We start from the raw sequence: 19,351 nt of genomic DNA on the forward strand, positions 1-19,351 counted from the left end.
GAAGGAGAAAAAGTTACCTGTTTACAAAATTTTATGGTTTATAGCGCAAAAAATAAAAAAACACCCAGCGGCGATTAAATTCCACCAAAGAAAGCTCCATTTGTGTGGAAAAAAAAATGATAATTTCATATGGGTACAGTGTTGCATGACTGCACAATTGTCATTCAAAGTTGGCCTGGGAAAGAATGGGGTATAAGTGCCCGGTAGGCAAGTGGTTGAGATGGCCACTGACAGAAATGCCAGGGGGTGTTTTTCAAAATTATTTCTCAGCGAAATAAAGTATGGAGAAATAGATAAGTGAATTTGCTTTGAATATTAACAATGAATTAAATAGCATTTTTGCTTTGTGGTGCTCAGCTACAGGGCAGCTCCAACAGTAAAATCAGTCTGTATATGCCGTAAAAGGGTGCTTGTTCTACTCACTGTAGAACCTAAGGGGTTAATCCCTTCATTGTGCAAAAAGGCTGTTTGATCCTGACTTCTCTGATCCTCCCCTTCTTCCAGTGTCCCCCTCATCTCCTGATAAGACATATCGTGTCAAGTCACTCTGCACATGCTCAGTTTGGTATGTATTGCTAGAGTTTTTTTTTTTGGGATTGTGCATGAGATCAGCACAGGGCCACATAACAGAGGTCAGGGGTCCTGCATCCTCCTAGGGCAGAAAGAAAACTCCTCCTATAAGCTTTAACCAGTGCTTTGCTGAACACTGATAGAAGTCACAAGACTGCTATATACGGCTGATGAGAAAAGGTATTTAGTAGTTTATAGTTACGAAAATAATTGCATTTACCTGTTCTGTGTACTGTGGGAGACCAGACAGAGAGATAGAATGCAGGGTCCTGGGTTTAGCAACACTTTAATATCACCAACAGCTTCCCGCCTGCCCATTGCCTATAAACCGTTGGAAGGGAAGCATTGCCGATGCAGACCAACATAACTGTACTTCAGCCCGCATCGGCAGCTCCTGCGCAGCTCAGAGCATGCAGTCGGGAGCCCAGTGATTTGTGTGTCACCTGAACACAGCGGATCGAATTACCACTGTGTTCGGGTGATCACATGGTGTTTTACCATGTGATTGCTGTGTCCAATTACAGCCATCACATAGTAAACAATAGAAAGAAAAAGTAAAGATCAGTTCTCTCTGCTCTCACTGTGACAGCAGAGAGAACCGACGCTGCAGCCTGTGAGGCTGCTTGAACACTCTCAGACTGCAGTGCCAGCCACCCCAGTGTCCCTGGCCACTGCTTCAGTGTAATCATGTTAAAAAATGCAGTCAGCACCTGTCATCTGTCCCAGTGCTCACAATAACTTCGCCATACACCATACCAATGTCCAGATCACGGCCATACTCTATATCAACGCCAAGATCACCGCCATACACCATACCAGCATCCTAATCACCGCCATACCCCATACCAGCATCCTAATCACCGCCATACCCCATACCAGCATCCTGATCACCGCCATACACCATACCAGCATCCTAATCACCGCCATACCCCATACCAGCATCCTGATCACCGCCATACCAGCATCCTGATCACCGCCATACCAGCATCCTGATCACCGCCATACCAGCATCCTGATCACCGCCATACCAGCATCCTGATCACCGCCATACCCTATACCAGCATCCTGATCACTGCCATACCAGCATCCTGATCACTGACATACCCCTTACCAGCATCCTGATCACTGACATACCCCATACCAGCATCCTGATCACTGACATACCCCATACCAGCATCCTGATCACTGACATACCCCATACCAGCATCCTGATCACTGACATACCCCATACTGCATCCTGATCACTGACATACCCCATACCAGCATCCTGATCACTGCAATACGTCATACCAGCAACTGGCATTTTAGGTTCTCAACTGATCAATTTTCAGATATATATCCCATAGTTTGTAGACTAACTCTAAATAATATACATGGTTTTCGGTTATTTCTACCCAGAAAAATGTAGCAGAATACATGTTGGCCTAACTTTAATTTTCACATTTATATAGAAAAAAAAAAAATATGGGTACAGTGTGCATGACCGCGCAATTGTCATTCAAAGTGCGACAGAGCTGAAAGCTGAAAATTGGCATGGACTGGAAGAGGTTGAAAGTGTCTGGACTTGAAGTAGTTAAAGCAGACCTTACACCAAAATATTTTTTTTTTTTTAATTTAGATTTACTTTACACGTGCTTTAGTACACAGCTTTGAGGAGAGGGCAAAGCCTCCAAAGCCTTTTTTTTTGGGTAAGGGTGGGAGAGGACTTCCATTTAGGAATAAAAACATATCAATCCCTTGTAATTATAGAAATCAAAGAGACAAAATTTTTTAAAAAGTTGCACAATTCTGTGTATGTAGATGGTAGGATGAGTACAAACCAATTCCCAAGAACTTGCTTTATAATATTATGTATAATTATACCCCAAAATCTAATTACATGAATGCACTTTCCCAGCTTCTTTATACTAGCATAAGCGGTAACTGCGGATTCTGCCACTCTTAGGGCCTCATGCACAATGGACGTTTTTGCAGTTCCTTCTTGGGACGTTCTTTTTTTTCCTGCCACTAAAATGCTCTGCATGTTAGCCTGTGTTTCCATGCATGGCTTTAAGCAGGGTTTAGAGGTAGGAGAAAAAAAAAAAAAAAAAAAAACACTTTCAGTGCATCCAGAAGCAGCAGAGTTTTGGCAGGAAAAATGCTGGATGTGCGTAAACACGCGATTAGTGCTTGAGCATTCATTTCAATGGCCAGAATAAATGTATCAAATTAATTGACGCCCAAACGCTTGACACCTGCAAAAGGAATTTTTATTTTACCAAAAACACTGCAAACAGGAGGAAGGCTTTTAGGGATTAGAAATGAGGCCTAAAAAAAAAAAAAATAATAATAATAATAATATAGGTTTGAAGACAAAAACACAAGAGAGCAAATCATTTCTGCCTATTTCTCACAAAGCTATCTGACAGTGCAGGCAATTGTTTCAACGGGTACACAAGCCATGCACTCTCATGCCATTACAGATGCTTGAAAGGCCTTAATGCTCATTAAAATTGTATAAAGGTTGCAAGAAAGATTTTCCTCAACCCAAGAGATGAAATGCATTAAATATCAACCACATGCAAAAAACGAACAACTATAGAATAGAGAATTGCTAGTCAGAGCCTATACACTGATTTACAACCATCAAATGGCCTGGTAGAATAAATCATGTTTCATAAAATTCTATTGTACTCCACTTGTGAGCGTCCAGTATTGTACAGAATATTCAGCTACAATTTGTTTTTCTCTAGAAATGATAGCAATGCGCAAAGAGTAATAACCCAATTAAAATGTATGCATGTTCTTACTACTATTAAAAAAAAAAAAAAAAAAAAGAAGTGTTGTAACAGATCATTATTGCATGCACTACTAAGAAATATTATCATCAATACTGGGTTTTAACCAGGTATGGAAATCAAGAAACTATATAAAACATTAAGGTCTCTGAAAATAACGCAGTTGTGCTTTACATTTTACAGAAAATTATATATAAAACATAATTTTGTATTTACATACACATATACATACATATATATATATATATATATATATATATATATATATATATATATATATATATATATATATATATATATATATACATACATATATATATACATACATACATACATACACACACATATATACACACACACACACACACACATATATACATATACACACACACACACACACATATATACACATATACATACAAACACACATACACACACACATACATACACATGGTGATTTGATTGGTAATTAAACAAAGACAGTAGTAGATCCTTTGTGTGAGCTATTCTGACAATATAACTTCTACAGTCAGCAAACCAGTTAAATGAACAAGTTTCATCACAACATATAATAAAAGCATAATTTAGTCACATACTTGAAAGAAATACCGAACACACAGACCTGCTTCCCTTGGAATTTCTACAATCACGGCATCACAACACTCTGCTGGAACAGTGCTCTGGAAATGGATGATTGACCTTCGTGAAGTTAGTGACTTCAAGTACTCTATGTTAATAAACCAAATGGAGCAATTCACCAGAGACCCACAACAGCAAACGATTGGTGGACCTGGGTAGCTCTCCATAGCAGAACGCTAATGTAGCCTCATAAATCTTTTCTTGTATACAATAAACAGAACATCCTAAATAGAGGATAAATTCCTCCTTAAAAAGTTGACTAGGTCATAGTTTCTCTTTAAAAAGGAAAAAAAGCAAACACTTTCCAACACTTGAAAAGGTTTTTCTTTATTTTCAGAATTCAAGAAATGTTGATATGAAAAAGTGACATCCATTACTACTTAAAAGGCAATTTACCCAGATTGATATTTCAGCTTTCAGCTGAATCTGGTGGGTGACGTGACCATTTACAGCTCTTAAAATGAAACTTCACTCTCTTAAATCAACTGACTATTTTTAATCCTTCTGCTGCTAATATTAATAAATAGAAAAGTATTTCATATTAACTTGTTTTATACAGTTTACATTTCTTTAGTTACTTCCTGGTTTCCGTGCTTAGGCAAATGATGTCATATATCCCAGGAGTCTTCAGGAGGGGCTGTCTCAGCTAAGCACCCCTCTAGCCTGCATACCTGGGCTAAGGGCAGATGGATTCCAGGAAGCAAACAAATAATCTGCCCTTACTCAAAATGGCCACTGCCAGAAATGCTAGGGGGTGTTTTTGTAAATGATGTTTCAGCAAAATAAAGCATGGAGCCATGGCATAACTGCCAACATTTAAAAAAAAATTTTAAAGGACACTTTTTTTATTGTATGTCAAGAAAGCAAGTGTAGGCGGAGCAACATGTAAATTAGGGGCGGGGCATTCATGGTGTGTGGCTTGGACATAAAATATGGCGTTGCAGCGCCAAAAAATGGGTGCAGCTTAAATTACTCTAAATGATGGGCGTGGCTTAAAGGGGGAGTGGTTAAATAGTGAGATTTTCTTGGGCTCCCCCATACAGTTTTGCTTCTCTCTCCCCCCCTCCAACAGCCTAAAAAACACAAAACACACACAAGCTTATCTGAAAAACAAAAGAAAAAAAAACCTTTAATAATATAAAGAAAGAACTGGTCCACGCTCAGTGATTGGTTGCTAGAGGTTACAGCACATTACCTCTCACTGATTGGTTGCTAGGGGTTACTGCCATTAGTACAGGGGAGGGTCAGAGACTACAGTAGTACAGGAGATGGTCAGACTGCAGACATGGTACAAGGGATGGTCATAGTACAGTATGCTCCACCATAAATATCATAGATGCTCCACCATACTGCACACCCCCACCTCTCACAACTCACCTCTGCTGCACTATAGAGCGGCATCTGGCCGGTCCATAGCCACTCTAGACAGTGTGTACTGGTGTGCATCCAGGGTTGCAGGTCCTGAGCTTCCTCTGCCTTGCACGTGAGGAAGGAGGCGGCTAAGGCGGGCTGGTGTGATCACCCCTGGGCTGGCCACACCCCCTCACAGCAACAACCAATCGTGAGAGAAACAGCCATATGACTTCCAGTCTCTCACGAATTAGCAGTCCCAGGCAGGGCAGAGGATCCAATCGCAGGGAGAACACACACTGAGTTAACACACACACTGCAGTACTAGATCATGCCCCGGACTGCCATGCTGTGGCTGGCGGTCTGTGACAAAAATCATTTTCCATGATTCAGCCCGGGACAAAGACTATCCGTGACAAATGTCAAAAATGCGTGAGCGTCCCGGGCAATCCGTGACTGTGCCATGGATGGATGGGGGAGTTTGCTTTGAATATTAAAAATTAATTAAATAGCGCTTTTGGTTTGGGGTGCTCAGATAGAGCGTAGTTATGCTTTAACCGCTTCCCACCTGGTCAGTGCACATAAAGGGCCAGGGGGGAGCTTCTTCATTCTGAGTGGACGTTCAAGAACGTCCTTCAGAACGTGGCCGCGCAGCTACACGCTCTCAGTGTGCCTGTGTCCCTTGGACATAGCGCAAAACCGCTAGGCAGAAGGGCCCTCTGATTGGCTCTTCTGATCACATGACGGCTGTGTCCAATCACAACCATCATGTGATATCAACAAAGCCGCTATTCATGTGAACGGCTCTGCCTCTCCTCACACGGAACCCAGGAGTGAGAACAAAGTCGATCTGCGAGTTACACAAAAGCACATCACCCACACATCACCCTGTCACCGTGCCCATCCACATCTGTCCCAGTGATCCACATCTGTCACGGTGTACCAGTGTAAAATTCACATCTGCACCAGCGATCCACATCTGTCACAGTGTACCAGTGCTCATCCACGTCTGTATCAGTGATCAACATCTGTCACGGCCTACCAGGGTCAAATCCACATCTGTCAATGTACCAGTATCAAATCAACATCTGTACCAGTGAACATCAAAAAGTCTAAAATATTATACACCAGCGAGAATGACGGACAAGAGTAGCGGGGAACTCTGTCAGACTCAGACCATACATCTTACTAAATACCTTGAATGTCTAATTTCCAAAAAGGGGTGATTTGGGGGGTATTTGTACTGTTCTGGCTTGTTAGTATCTGAATAGGCTGTCAGTACATCAGGCTTGATCAGGTGTGTTCAATTTTCAGTGATTGGTACCATTGCTTGTAGACTGTCACACAGACCAAATAATACACACCGATTGGGATTATTTTTACCAAAGCAATTTGTAAGTATACATTTTGGCCTAAATTTATGAAGAAAAATAACTTACTTGCTACATTTTATAACAGAAACGAAGAAAAAAACGTTTCTTTTTCCCAAATGTTTCGGTCTTTTTTTAAATTTATAGCGCAAAAAAATATAAAAAACCCAGCGCTAATTAAATGCCAACAAAAGAAAGCTCTAATTTGTATGAAAAAAAGGACAACGTTTTTCATTTGGGTACAGTGTTGAATGACTATATGAGTATTTATCAAAGTGTGAGCGTGCTGAAAGCTGAAAATTGGTCTGGGCAGGAAGGGGGTAAAAGTGCCCTGTATTGAGGTGGTTAAATGTAAAAATAGAAACGTTAAGATTACAGATAAGGGAACTTCAAAATCACACAACATTCTCCATACAGGTAGAGATAGGGGATTCTTATTGTAATTTACAACACTGTCTGTGTCTCCATGCCTCTAGTCAGGCTGCCTCAACTACACCAAGTTACAGGTGAGCACCAGTGGTCAGTGACACCAAAAACTGACCCATTCTTACCTCTGCCATACTGCTGGAGATGGTGCTTCAGAACACTATGCTTAGGTCCCAAATATGTGCACTATTTAAAGTATCAGAGATTTATTTAACCAATATATTGTTGTTCATCTACACGGGAAACATTTCCCAATACATGACATAACTAATACATGTTCCCAAGCACTTATTTTTTTCAAGGTACAGTAGAATAAAAGAAAAACAACAAAGAAAAAAAAACCTGCTAAATACCATTCCTCATCAGCAGAATATAGCAGTCTTGTGGCTTCTGTCAGCGTCCAGCCAAGCACATGTTAAAGCTTGTAGGAGTTGTTTTTATTCTGCTCTAGGAGGATGCAGAACCCCTGACCTCGGTCTGGACAGTGCTGCTTGGCCCTGTGCTGATCACATGCACTCTCCAAGAAAAAAAAAAAAAAAAAAAAGATAAAAAGGAAAACCTCTCTAGCAATCCACGCCAAACTGAGCATGTGCAGAGTGACTCCACACGATATGTCTTATCAGGAGAGAAGAGGGGGACACTGGAAGAAGGGGAGGATCAGAAAAGTCAGGATCAAACAGCCTTTTTACACAATGAAGAGGATTAACCCCTTAGGTTCCACAGTGAGTAGAACAAGCATGGTTTACTGCATATACAGATTAATTTTACCATTGTGGGTTTAGTAACACTTTAAACCTAACTAGCCCTAAAAAGGTATCTTCCCCTCTAACGACTAAGCTGACTATGCTGTGTAAAACAAAAATGTACAGTTACCTATTTTCAGCAAGCTCTGGTTCGGTCACGTGGTTCCGTGTTAGCAGCTGGGAAGAGGAGACAGAGCACCCGACAGCAGCTGGTAAAGCCTGGACCAGTCACGTCACCCATAGGCTCCAATGTCCCAACCATTGTCAGCTATTTCAGTCACCAGGGAGCCCAGGACCAAAATAGGTGCCCACAGAGGAGATGGAGGAAAATAAGTTACCCCATCTCCTCCATGACTATCAAAGCCAGAAGTGGCAGGTATTTCCCCACTTCTGGATTCAGTACTGTGTTTGATCAGCTGCCTTTGAGGGCAGATGAGGGCTAAGGGTCTAATTTCCCAAACCTTTGTGATCGCAATAAAGTTTAATGAAAAAAAACAAATAAAACAAGTGTAAAAAAAATAAATTTAAAATTAAAAATTTTTTTTTTTAATTAAAAGCACCACATCCCCCCCATGCATCACTGCAAACGTCAGAGAGAGCAATAATTTTAGCAACAGAGCGAACGTTTAATCTGATAACCTGTAAATGTTTTTAAAGCATTGCCTATGGGAAATTTTAGGAAATGTAGTTCGTCCCCATTTTGCAGGCATGCAGAATTTTAACTCTGGATATGTTTGTTTGACAGCTTATTACTCGGCACAACGTCTGTTATATTTAAAAAAAAATAATGGATATATTGTGACTGTGCACTAAAATTCATTGGAGTGTATTCTTCTTGAAAATTAGAGTTTGATAATTGGCTGCAAAAATATCGTGTGACATAAAACATTGCAACAGCCACCATTTATTCTAACAGGCCTCTGTTTACAGAAAACATATAAATGTTTGTGGGTTCTAAGTAATTTTCTAGCAAAATAAAAAAAAAAATGAATATGGATTCCCCATTTGTGCTAAGTAGTGTGGATGGAGAAATCTCTCCTGCCGAGGGGGGGGGGGGGGGGGAAGAACAAACGAAGCATTGGATTGATTCTGCATACACTTAGGTAACTCTTTTAACCCCTTCACGCCTAAGGTTAAAACAAAAATTTTACAACTTTGATGTGTTCGTAAACCATACATATCATAATTACTTTGTACATCCAGGTGAATTATATCTTGTTTTTTTTTCAGGACAAAATCGGGCTTTCATTTGGTGATAAATGGTAATGGATATCTCCTGATTTTTTTTTTTATTATCATCAAAAAGGAAAACTGTCCCAATATAGTAAAAAAAAAATATATATATATATATATATATATATATTTTTTTTTTTTTTTTTTTTTTTTAAATTTAACTGTGTGTTCCTTGTTACTACCATAACCTACCACCAAAGAACAACCCAAAATAAATTTTCCAGCTGTTGACAATCGCAGCGATACTATACATGTGTATGTTGTTTGATGTTTGTACCTGTACTAAAGCCCAGAAATAATAGTGTGCATTTTCTTTTGTTTTTTTTACCTAAAAACACACTGACACTAGCTGACATTGATATCAATTTAAAAATAAATAAAAATCCTAACCTTGACCCAAAACACTACCCTGGCACTGAACTAGATCAAACCTTGATCTAGGTACTTTTTCCTTTACTTTTTAATATTTATTTTACAGACAATGTATCTCTCTCCTCCATTCTGAGAGGGGGAAAAAAAAAACCAAGTGGGCGGGCTTCACTGTGATAGCCAATCAGAGGCTATCACAGCGACCATGTGACCAGAATCGGGAGTCCGCTCGCTCCCAGCAGACAGGTATGCAAATTTGCAGCCCCATGGAAAAAAAAAGCTAAGTTCTGTGAGACCGCATATTTGTGTGATGTAGGCGTCAAGGGGTCAATGTTATCTTACACACAAAACTGTGTATCAGCCTTACAGTGTTACATTTGATATACAGTTAAGTACATTTTATACAGGTTATGTAAAGGAAAACAAATTAATGTGACCATATAAATATACAGCAGTATCACACTAGTTGGAAAGAAGAAGGAAATCATTGCAATATGCACAAAGTCATCTTATATAGTAACATCTGCTAGTTTTATGGTCAGTTCACCAACAACGTTAATATCCTACTTGAACTTGGCAGTTAGCTGTTGCTGACACAGACACTTTTTTCATCAACTATTTCTCAGCTGGAAAACAGAACATTCCTTTAAAAAAACAAGTTTGGCCATATCTACAAAGAAATATTTGATGGTAAAACAATTTGTGGAAAAAGTACACTTACAGGAGACCTCCATTTGAACTGAAGGATTGTAGGCTGGGTGCACAGGAAAGATGCAGAAGCTGACAGGTTCAGAATCAGGACTATAGACCAGGATGGGACCATCCTGGTGAGTACAATTTACACAAATCTACAGGAAGTTTATTTTTGGTGAGATACTCCTTAAGGAATAATTATGTCTAAAGTAATGTAGACACTGCAACTTCTCTCATTAAAATACAGGTTGATTATAATGAACTAGATCCTCCCATTCAGATCAGCCTGCAGAGGACATGGCCAAACAGCCAGCTTTTTCTTCAGAGCAGAAATAGGCAAGAGTCTGCAACACAAGATAGGTAAAATCCCTGCAATGGACATTACCCAGAGGGGATCAATTTTTGCTCAAAAAGGTGGACTTCCTTTTAAAGTGTTATTAAAAAAAAAATAATCATTTAGTATCAAACATGTTATACTTATCTGCTCTGTGCAGTGGTTTTGCAAAGAACAACCCTCATCCTCTTCTCAGGTCCCCTGCAAGTGCTCTGGGCCCTTCCCCCCCCCCAGCGTGCCCCCAGAGCTAGCTTCTTGCCCTGTGTATGGTTCAGCCCTGCCCCCCCCCCCCACTTTCCCCCTTGTTGCTCTGTCTGAGCCAATGAGAAGGGGGAGAGTTTGGAGAGCAGCTGCTTTGAGATCGGTCTCAGATAAGTATTAGCAGGGGCTGGGGTGGGATCTGCACAGAGGTTTTTTTTACCTTCATGCATAAAGGCCACAAAAAAACAAACAACCTGCAGTCTTTCGAACCACTTTAGGATAATAGAGATGTTCTTTAAATACAGTGGTTTGGAGATTAGCCCTTAGAATAATGCCTAGTATGCATGATGAGAAAAATTGGATGAATAAATCGATCATGTTTTTTTCATGCTACCTTCATGCTGAATAGGATAGTGCTACTAAGCATACAAAAATTCTCGCATGATTCAGTACAACTTCCCGTGTGCAAAGCAACGCAACAGCGTGTAATTGGAAGTGATCACATGCACATGTGACCCCTCTGCAGAATATTATCAAATTGTAGCAATAAGATTATCACTTCATTATTACCATCATACATATTTCGATCCTGAATACAATTTTTTTCATATTTAGGAGCATTTTCGTTGTAAACGAAGATTTTTTTTTGGTTGCTCTCTCCTTCTGGCCTGTTTTCAGGTTTCCGACCATGCGCGTTGTTGGTCACTCAAAATACAAACAAATGCTGTACTATTAAACAAAAAATATTTGCTCTCTTATGAGAAAAAAAATTTGCGATTATCCCTTCTGGTAATTTTGCACACAGTCATGATCACCTCTCGAAAGCAGTGTACTAACAAACAATTGGATGATCTCTCCTAAAGTGTTTTTTTTTAGGTCTGATTTTTGCATCCTGTGTACTAGGTAGTGGTGCACCGAAATGAAAATTCTGGTGCCGAAACCGATACCGAAAATTCAGAATGCGTGTGGCTGAAAACCAAACCGTCTGTGTATGCGGGGGTGGGGAGGCTCCAATTTTTTTAGTGTTTTTTTTCTACTTTCATGCATATTTTAATTTTTTTTTTTTTTAACTTATGATTTTATTGCCATCACATAGGGGACCAATAGTCCCCTATGTGATAGCATATGAGTGACAGGTCCTCTTTGTAGGGGGGAGGGGGTGGGAGGCAGTGTATGCAAGGAGGGGGCAGAAGGGGAGCAGTGTATACAGTGAGGGAGCAGTGCTTACAGAGAGATTCCCTCACTGGCTGTCACTATATGTGAGTGCCAGTTTTTAAATGCAATTACCAGCTTTATTTTTTCTTCACTATAGCTCACAGAATTAGCTGTTACTTTCCAACCAAGCTGAAGGAAACTTTGTTTATCTCGGGAAATAAACTAAAAGGATACAGTTCTTTTAGCTTGGGGAAAAGTGACGGCTAATTCTGTGAGCTATAGTGAAAAAAAAATAATAAATAATAATCCGGTAATTACATTTAAAAACCAGCACTGGCATATAGTTACAGCCAGTCACTGTATACACTGCTCCTCTCCGGCCTCTCTCAGCCTCCTGTATTGGCACCTGCATTGGCTAAATTTTTTTTATTGGCAGAATGCCGAATGGGCCATTTTCAGCCGGTAGGTTTCGGTGGGTGAGGTTTCGGTGGCTGAAGTTTCGGTGCACCCCTACTACTAGGCATAAGCAAAAATTCAGTTTGCAATCATCCTGCTCCCTTTTAAACATGATAGCTTGAACCCCACATACAGTAAACTGTATTTCAGTAAATCAGCTGATTAAAGATAGATTGCCTTACAAGATTTGAACAAGTGAAAATCAAATTGATTTAACCATCCATGCCAACAGTGGATGGAGGAATCTCAACTGCTGGACAATTGTGTTCAGGCAGCCGTGGGCTACAATGTCGTTCCATCCAATGCAGACATTGTTTGGGGATGCAGTCACAGTCCGTCCTCAATTTTCCACCCGGCTCAGTTGATTCGTAAAATATACTTGCAGAGCTGGGTGGTACAACAGGACCACCTGTGGCTCAAACTGCGTCCGATTACTGCTGAATCGGACAAAATTCAAAAAGTCTATGGCCATCTTTAAAGTTGCATTGTGAAGAGCAGCAGTAAAGTACTATTATGGAGCACAAAATAAATAAGCAAATATTGCAGTCATCATTACACACACCATTACAAAACCATACAAGGGTTCTCCAACAAAGCCAACACAAAATTAAAAAGATGATACATTTCCAGCAAGGAAAAAAAAAAAAAAAAAAAAAAAAAAAAAAAAAAAGTGTCAAACTTGGGCAAGTCTAACTACAAATGCATATTTCAGGTTTACAGTGTCAGGCTCCATTTTAAAAATAGAGCACAGAATGGTTAGGACCTCTATTGGGTTTTTTTCTGTCACCTGAAACACTTGGAAATCTTATCTTGGGCAGTTGTCACTGGAAAAACTACCACAAAATTACATGATCTCCTCTTGTTCCAGTGGCAACTGTGTATTTTCCATCATTTTCTGCCTTGGTCAAAATGGTCATTGGGACAAAGATGATGAATCTCTGCAAAAAAAAAAAAAAAAAAAAAAAAAGCACAGACAGCAATAAAAAGCTGACCTTTCACATCCAAAACGTATATAATGTCTTGGCTATAGATGCAATTCACATTATTACAGAGAATGCTGCAGAAGAAGAAGTGAGACTCCATGACAGGAAGGGCCATAGAATAAACTCTGCTGTAATCCCAGAGAAATAAATTACTAGTTTCAGTTGTACGTATACTTTTCTTTCACAAGAACTAGCAATGTGAAGTAGTGAGTGTACAGCTTGTATAACAGTGTAAATTTGCTGTCCCCTCAAAATAACTCAACATACAGCCATTAATGTCTAAACCGCTGGCAACAAAAGTGAGTACACCCCTAAGTGAAAATGTCCAAATTGGGCCCAATTAGCCATTTTCCCTCCCCGATGTCATGTGACTCCTTATTGTTACAGTGTTTTAGGTGTGAATAGGGAGCAGGTGTGTTAAATTTGGTATCTCTCTTACTGGTCACTAGAAGTTCAAAATGGCACCTCATGGCAAAGAACTCTGAGGATCTGAAAAAAAAGAATTGTTGCTCTACATCAGTGTTTCTCAACTCCAGTCCTCATGGACCCCCAACAGGTCATGTTTTCAGGATTTCCATTATTTTGCACAGGTGATTTGATCAGTTTCACTGCCTTAGTAATTACCACAGCTGTTTCATCTGAGGGAAATCCTGAAAACATGACCTGTTGGGGGTCCATGAGGACTGGAGTTGAGAAACACTGCTCTACATAAAGATGGTTTAGGCTATAAGAAGATTGCAAAGACCCTGAAACTAAGCTTCAGCACGGTGGCCAAGACCATACAGTGGTTTAAAACAGGACAAGTTCCACTCAGAACAGGCCTCGCCATGGTTGACCAAAGAAGCTGAGTGCATGTGCTCAGCATCATATCCAGAGGTTGTCTGTGGGAAATAGACGTATGAGAGCTGCCAGCATTGGTGCAGAGGTTGAAGGGGTGGGAGGTCAGCCTATCAGTGCTCAGACCATACGCCGCACACTGCATCAAATTGGTCTGCATGGCTGTTGTCCCAGAAGGAAGCCTCTTCTAAAGATGATGCACAAGAAAGCCCGCAAACAGTTTGCTGAAGACAAGAAGACTAAGGACACGGATTACTGGAACCATGTCCTGTGGTTTGATGAGACCAAGATAAACTTAGTTGGTTCAGATGGTGTCAAGCGTGTGTGGCGGCAACCAGGTGGAGTACAAAGACAAGCGTGTCTTGCCTACAGTCAAGCATGGTGGTTGGAGTGTCATGGTCTGGGGCTGCATGAGTGCTGCCGGCACTGGGGAGCCACAGTTCATTGAGGGAACCATGAATGAGAACATGTACTGTGACATACTGAAGCAGAGCATGATCACCTCCCTTTGGAGACTGGGCCGCAAGGAAGTATTCCAACATGATAATGACCCCAAACACACCTCCAAGACGACCACTGCCTTGCTAGAGAAGCTGAGGGTAAAGGTGATGGACTGGCAAGCATGTCTCCAGACCTAAACCCTATTGAGCATCTGTGGAGCATCAAACGGAAGGTGGAGGAGTGCAAGGTCTCCAACGTCCACCAGCTTCGTGATGTTGTCATGGAGGAGTAAAAGAGGATTCCAGTGGCAATCTGTGAAGCTCTGGTGAACTCCATGCCCAAGAGGGTTAAGGCAGTGCTGGAAAATAATGGTGGCCACACAAAATATTGACACTTTGGGCCCATTTTGGACATTTTCACTTAGGGGTGTACTCACTTTTGTTGCCAGCTGTTTAGACATTAATGGCCGTGTGTTGAGTTATTTTGAGGGGACAGCAAATTTACACTGTTATACAAGCTGTACACTCACTACTACATTGTAGCAAAGTGTCATTTCTTCAGTGTTGTCACATGAAAAGAGATAATAAAATATTTACAAAAATGTGAGGGGTATACTCACTTCTGTGAGATATTGTATATTTATATTCAGAACACTTGAATAGTTTTGTAGACTCCCCACCCCCTACAACTAAATTTAACTTGAGTCTGAATTACTATATTTGAGGAATTCACTTCCTTTGTCTGTTTCCTGAGACAAAAATGTTTTTCTTGCAGTGGGAAACTTAAAGTCTACAAATAGTCAAGGAAAGTGCTTCCATGCAGCTCATTATCTGTGGACAGCACGAGAAAGCATTAAAAGCGATTTCACCATAAGCTTACCATGTCATAGACTGTTCTGACATCTCACAATACAAATATTTTCATGGACATTAACTACTATCTGTGCTGCTTTAACTTTTTCAACTGTAGATTTTTCAAAGCTAAATATGCAACACCATAAAGTCCTAAAGTGCAGGAGTTAATGCGGGGTGTGGAAATTTTGGGGAAAAAAAAAACAAAAAAAAAACAAAAAAAAAACAACTCATCCTGGTACTAAACATGGGTCCCAATCTACTTCTCCCACATGACAATCTACTTGTCCAGAAAAAACAAAACAAAAAAAAAAAAATTTTTCGCTCCATAAGACGCACTTTTTCCCCCCAAAAAAGGGGGGGAAATGTCAGTGCGTCTTATGGAGCGGCTGGTCCGGTATTTCCACCGTGTAAGAATACCGGGCCGGTCGCTCAGCTCTTCTCTGCAGCAGGACCTTACCTGTAACTCGGTCCAGCGCTGTAAAGTCTTCCCGCGCCAGCATCTGTGACAGCCGGGTGCCCACTGAAGATGCGCGAGAAGCGCTGTGCTTTGTGAATGGTCCAGCGTCTTCTGGGACACATGACAGGTCCCAGAAGACGCCGGGCAATTCACAAAGCACAGCGCTTCACGCACATGCACATTGGGCACCGGCTGTCACAGCTGGGTGCCCACACTAAAGGGAGGACAACTCCACAGAAGTGGGAGCAGGTACCTGTCAAATTCAGGTACCCACTCCCCCTCCCTCCCCAAAGGTCCGCAGTCTCTTGGTCATCCCTTGTACTGTCTGCAGTCTCTTGGTCATCTCCTGTACTGTGGCCGCAGTCTCTTGTCATCTCCTGTACTACGTCCGCAGTCTCTGCTCATTTCCTGTACTACGTCCGCAGTCCATTGGTTCAGAATATTTTTTTTCTTGTTCTCCTAAAACCTAGGCGTGTCATATGGTCAGGTGCATCTTACGGAGCGAAAATACGGTAAATAAAAATTTAACCAAAACCGTATTTAAATCTGAGGTGCTGTTAGGAATGTCTGGGGCTTTATAGCGACTTAACCATTTAATTTTTTTAACATTGTGCTGTATATCTCCTCCTCCTCCCCTCCCTGCCTCTCTCCAGCACCACACCCGAGGACTAGGGGAGAGACCTCGCAGTGTAATAATGAGCACAGATTGGATGCTCCTCAGGAAAGGGGAGTGTCGGGATTATCCTTTATCCCTTTTCGCTGCCAGAGTCGTTTTTGCACGTTTAAAAAAATCATTTTAGGCTTGAACATAACACAAAATCTCCAAACATTATATATTTTCTGAAAACAAAAGACCCTAGAGAATAAAATAGTGTAGTTCAAATTTTTCATGTCGCACGATATTACCGCAAAGGTCTAGGAAATGCAAAATTTAAGTAAAAAATACACTTAGGGTAAAATATTGCTTTTCTGTGCCGTAAAATTAACATTTTTTGGTAAAATATAAAAAGATGAGGTTGCACCAAGTAAATAGATATCCAGCATGGCAAACCTTAAATTTGTGTGTGCTCGTGAAATGGAAACAAACGTCAGTACCCTATATTTTCTATAGGCAACCCTTTTAAAGCCCTTTTAGGTCATCAGTACAGTGTTTTGGCAGAGGTCTGGTGCTAGAATTATTGCTCTCATTCTGGCATGCGTGGCGATATGCAACGTGTATCCCAATCAACATTTTCATGCGTAGGAACCCCAGTGCGTGCTTTTATGCTTGTACGTGTGTATATGTGGGGGTGCCTCAAATTTTTTTCTGTTAGAGGGGATGTTATGTGCTTGAGTGTAACTTTCATTTTTTTACAATTAATGTGATGATTTTTGGTGACAGGTTCTCTTTATTGAGACATCCAGGGTCTAAAAGACCCTGCATGTCTCCCCTGAATGTAATGCAGTGTACATCACACTGCATTACATCCTTTCCCCGGCCTTAATGGCCGGGAAATCTGTGAATGGGGACCCCGAAACGTGTCCACTCTCCTCCCTCCCCTCTAGCCACCGATGCACGCTGAGCCAGTCCCGGGTCCGCAGATGGCCAAGCAGAGCCCGGGAGACATAGCAGGCGGGGGGAATTTGGCACAGGAGGGGGCTGAGGTTGGCACTGTCATAGGCTGTGTGAAAGCAATCGGGCAGCAGCACAGGTGAGCCCTGCTGCTTACCTGCAGCAGGGCTAAAGGTTGGGAACAAAAAAAAAAAAAACTACCTGCCCGGCGCTCGGAATTACATGTCCCAGGCATTGGGTGATACAAATTCAACATCCCTGCAATGGTTTATAAGGGGAAAGCAAATAATTACCAAGACAATGGAAAAAGAAAAAAAAAAAAAAAAAAAAAAAAAAAAAAAAAAAAAAAACACACACCACACGCACAAGCCCCCTCACAGGTAATACTTGTATAAAGAAAGAAGCGTTTAGATCCAGTGTATAAAATTCACTTTATTATCAATGAACACATCTGTTGAAATCAGATTTCAAAATGTTAGATTTTTTTTAATAATCTCCAAAGAAGAAAAGCTACTATGTTTCATTTTGACTGAAAAGGAGAAAAGGGAAAAAAGATAGCTCACTGTTCAACCAATCACAAAGCGAACAAACCAGAAAATCGAGTTTCAATTACATAGTATGTAAACAGGACTAAGGGCAAAGCTGTGGCAAGTTGGAACATTTGTCAGATAAGTCAAATTTCAGAGTGCTTGACACAGACTTCTCACGAAGTTCCCAACATTATCCACTAGTTAAGAGAACATCTGAAAACACAGAACGCCATATGGTTTCCAGATTTCAAAGCTTCCGAGAGTAAACGTAATCTAAATCATAGACTTACAGGTGCATATCTCCAACAACTAAAACCAATATTCCCACAACCTTTGTATGCTGCAGTTATGGTGTACTCGTCAGCTTGCAAGCCTGTTGAAAATAATTCATAAATGAAAAATGAACTTCATCTAAACCTTAAGAAAACAAAACCCACCCATGCTTCTCTGTAGCAACAAACGGCACCAATCCTACGGTGCTTATTTCGCCATTTCAAAGCAAAAACATGTAAACCAGATTATTCAGCACTAGAGCATTGGGTTCACCAACAATCCCATGCATGCATACCCAGAATTCTAGTGGTGGTGGTGGGGTGTCCGATTTACGCATTGCCATAGCAGCAATGTGTAAACAAAAGGATACCCACTGCAGAGCTGGGTGCACATGTGTGGAGCTGGGTGCACTTTTGTTTTTACTATGGAAACATGTAAAACCAAATGATTCCCCACTAAAAGTGCTGGGTATGCCACCAATGCCTTGCATAGAGCCCCAAGCACTCTAACAGGAAATTATTCCATTTACATTGCCATAGCATCAGTGTGATAGTGCCACAAGACCTCTTCTGGGTGTGTATGATGTATACCAGCCAACGTCACACTTGTCTAGGCAAGAAATGAGGAAGCACAAAGCACAGAAAAAAAAAAAAAGGGTGGGGAATATACTCCTTTAAAAGAAAAAGAAATCATATAAAAACAGCAGGCTCCTAGTGCAGTAACCATGACTGATCAACTGCCAGGAAAACCTCCAGGACCGGGTATTTTTTTTTTTTTTCCACTCAGTACTCCAGTGGCAGCATGCTGGTAAAGGATGCTGTGACTGCCCACTGGCTTATCATTTCTAGCAACGCCAACCTACCAGTAGCCTGCTCACCTCCGCTGTTTATCAGCTATCTCGGGGGGGAATCTTAAGGATTTCTTGGTCCAAAATGAACTACAATCTACTCCAGTCTCAATCCAAAATTTTATTCTCATGGTTAATAAAGCTTGTTTCTAGAAATACTTTTTTGCTGTAGTAAAATCAGCCTATATAATGTTATATTGAGTCCACATCCTAATCATCAGCAAGCAACACGGTTTCTCATATTTGTAACAATTTTTTTTA

At 40.8% G+C, this 19,351-nt stretch overlaps 1 protein-coding gene across 4 annotated transcripts in view; it reads right to left on the bottom strand.

Annotated features, from left to right (window-relative positions):
- The window catches only part of GAB1 (GRB2 associated binding protein 1), a 116,556-nt gene that overhangs the window by 77,931 nt on the left and 19,274 nt on the right, over positions 1–19,351 (bottom strand). The gene's annotated exons all lie outside the window — the stretch shown is intronic.

Source organism: Staurois parvus, unplaced genomic scaffold (genome assembly GCF_062004578.1).
Source record: "Staurois parvus isolate SC_StPar_1 unplaced genomic scaffold, SC_StPar_1.0 ptg000090l, whole genome shotgun sequence".
Classification (NCBI taxonomy): Eukaryota; Metazoa; Chordata; class Amphibia; order Anura; family Ranidae; genus Staurois; species Staurois parvus.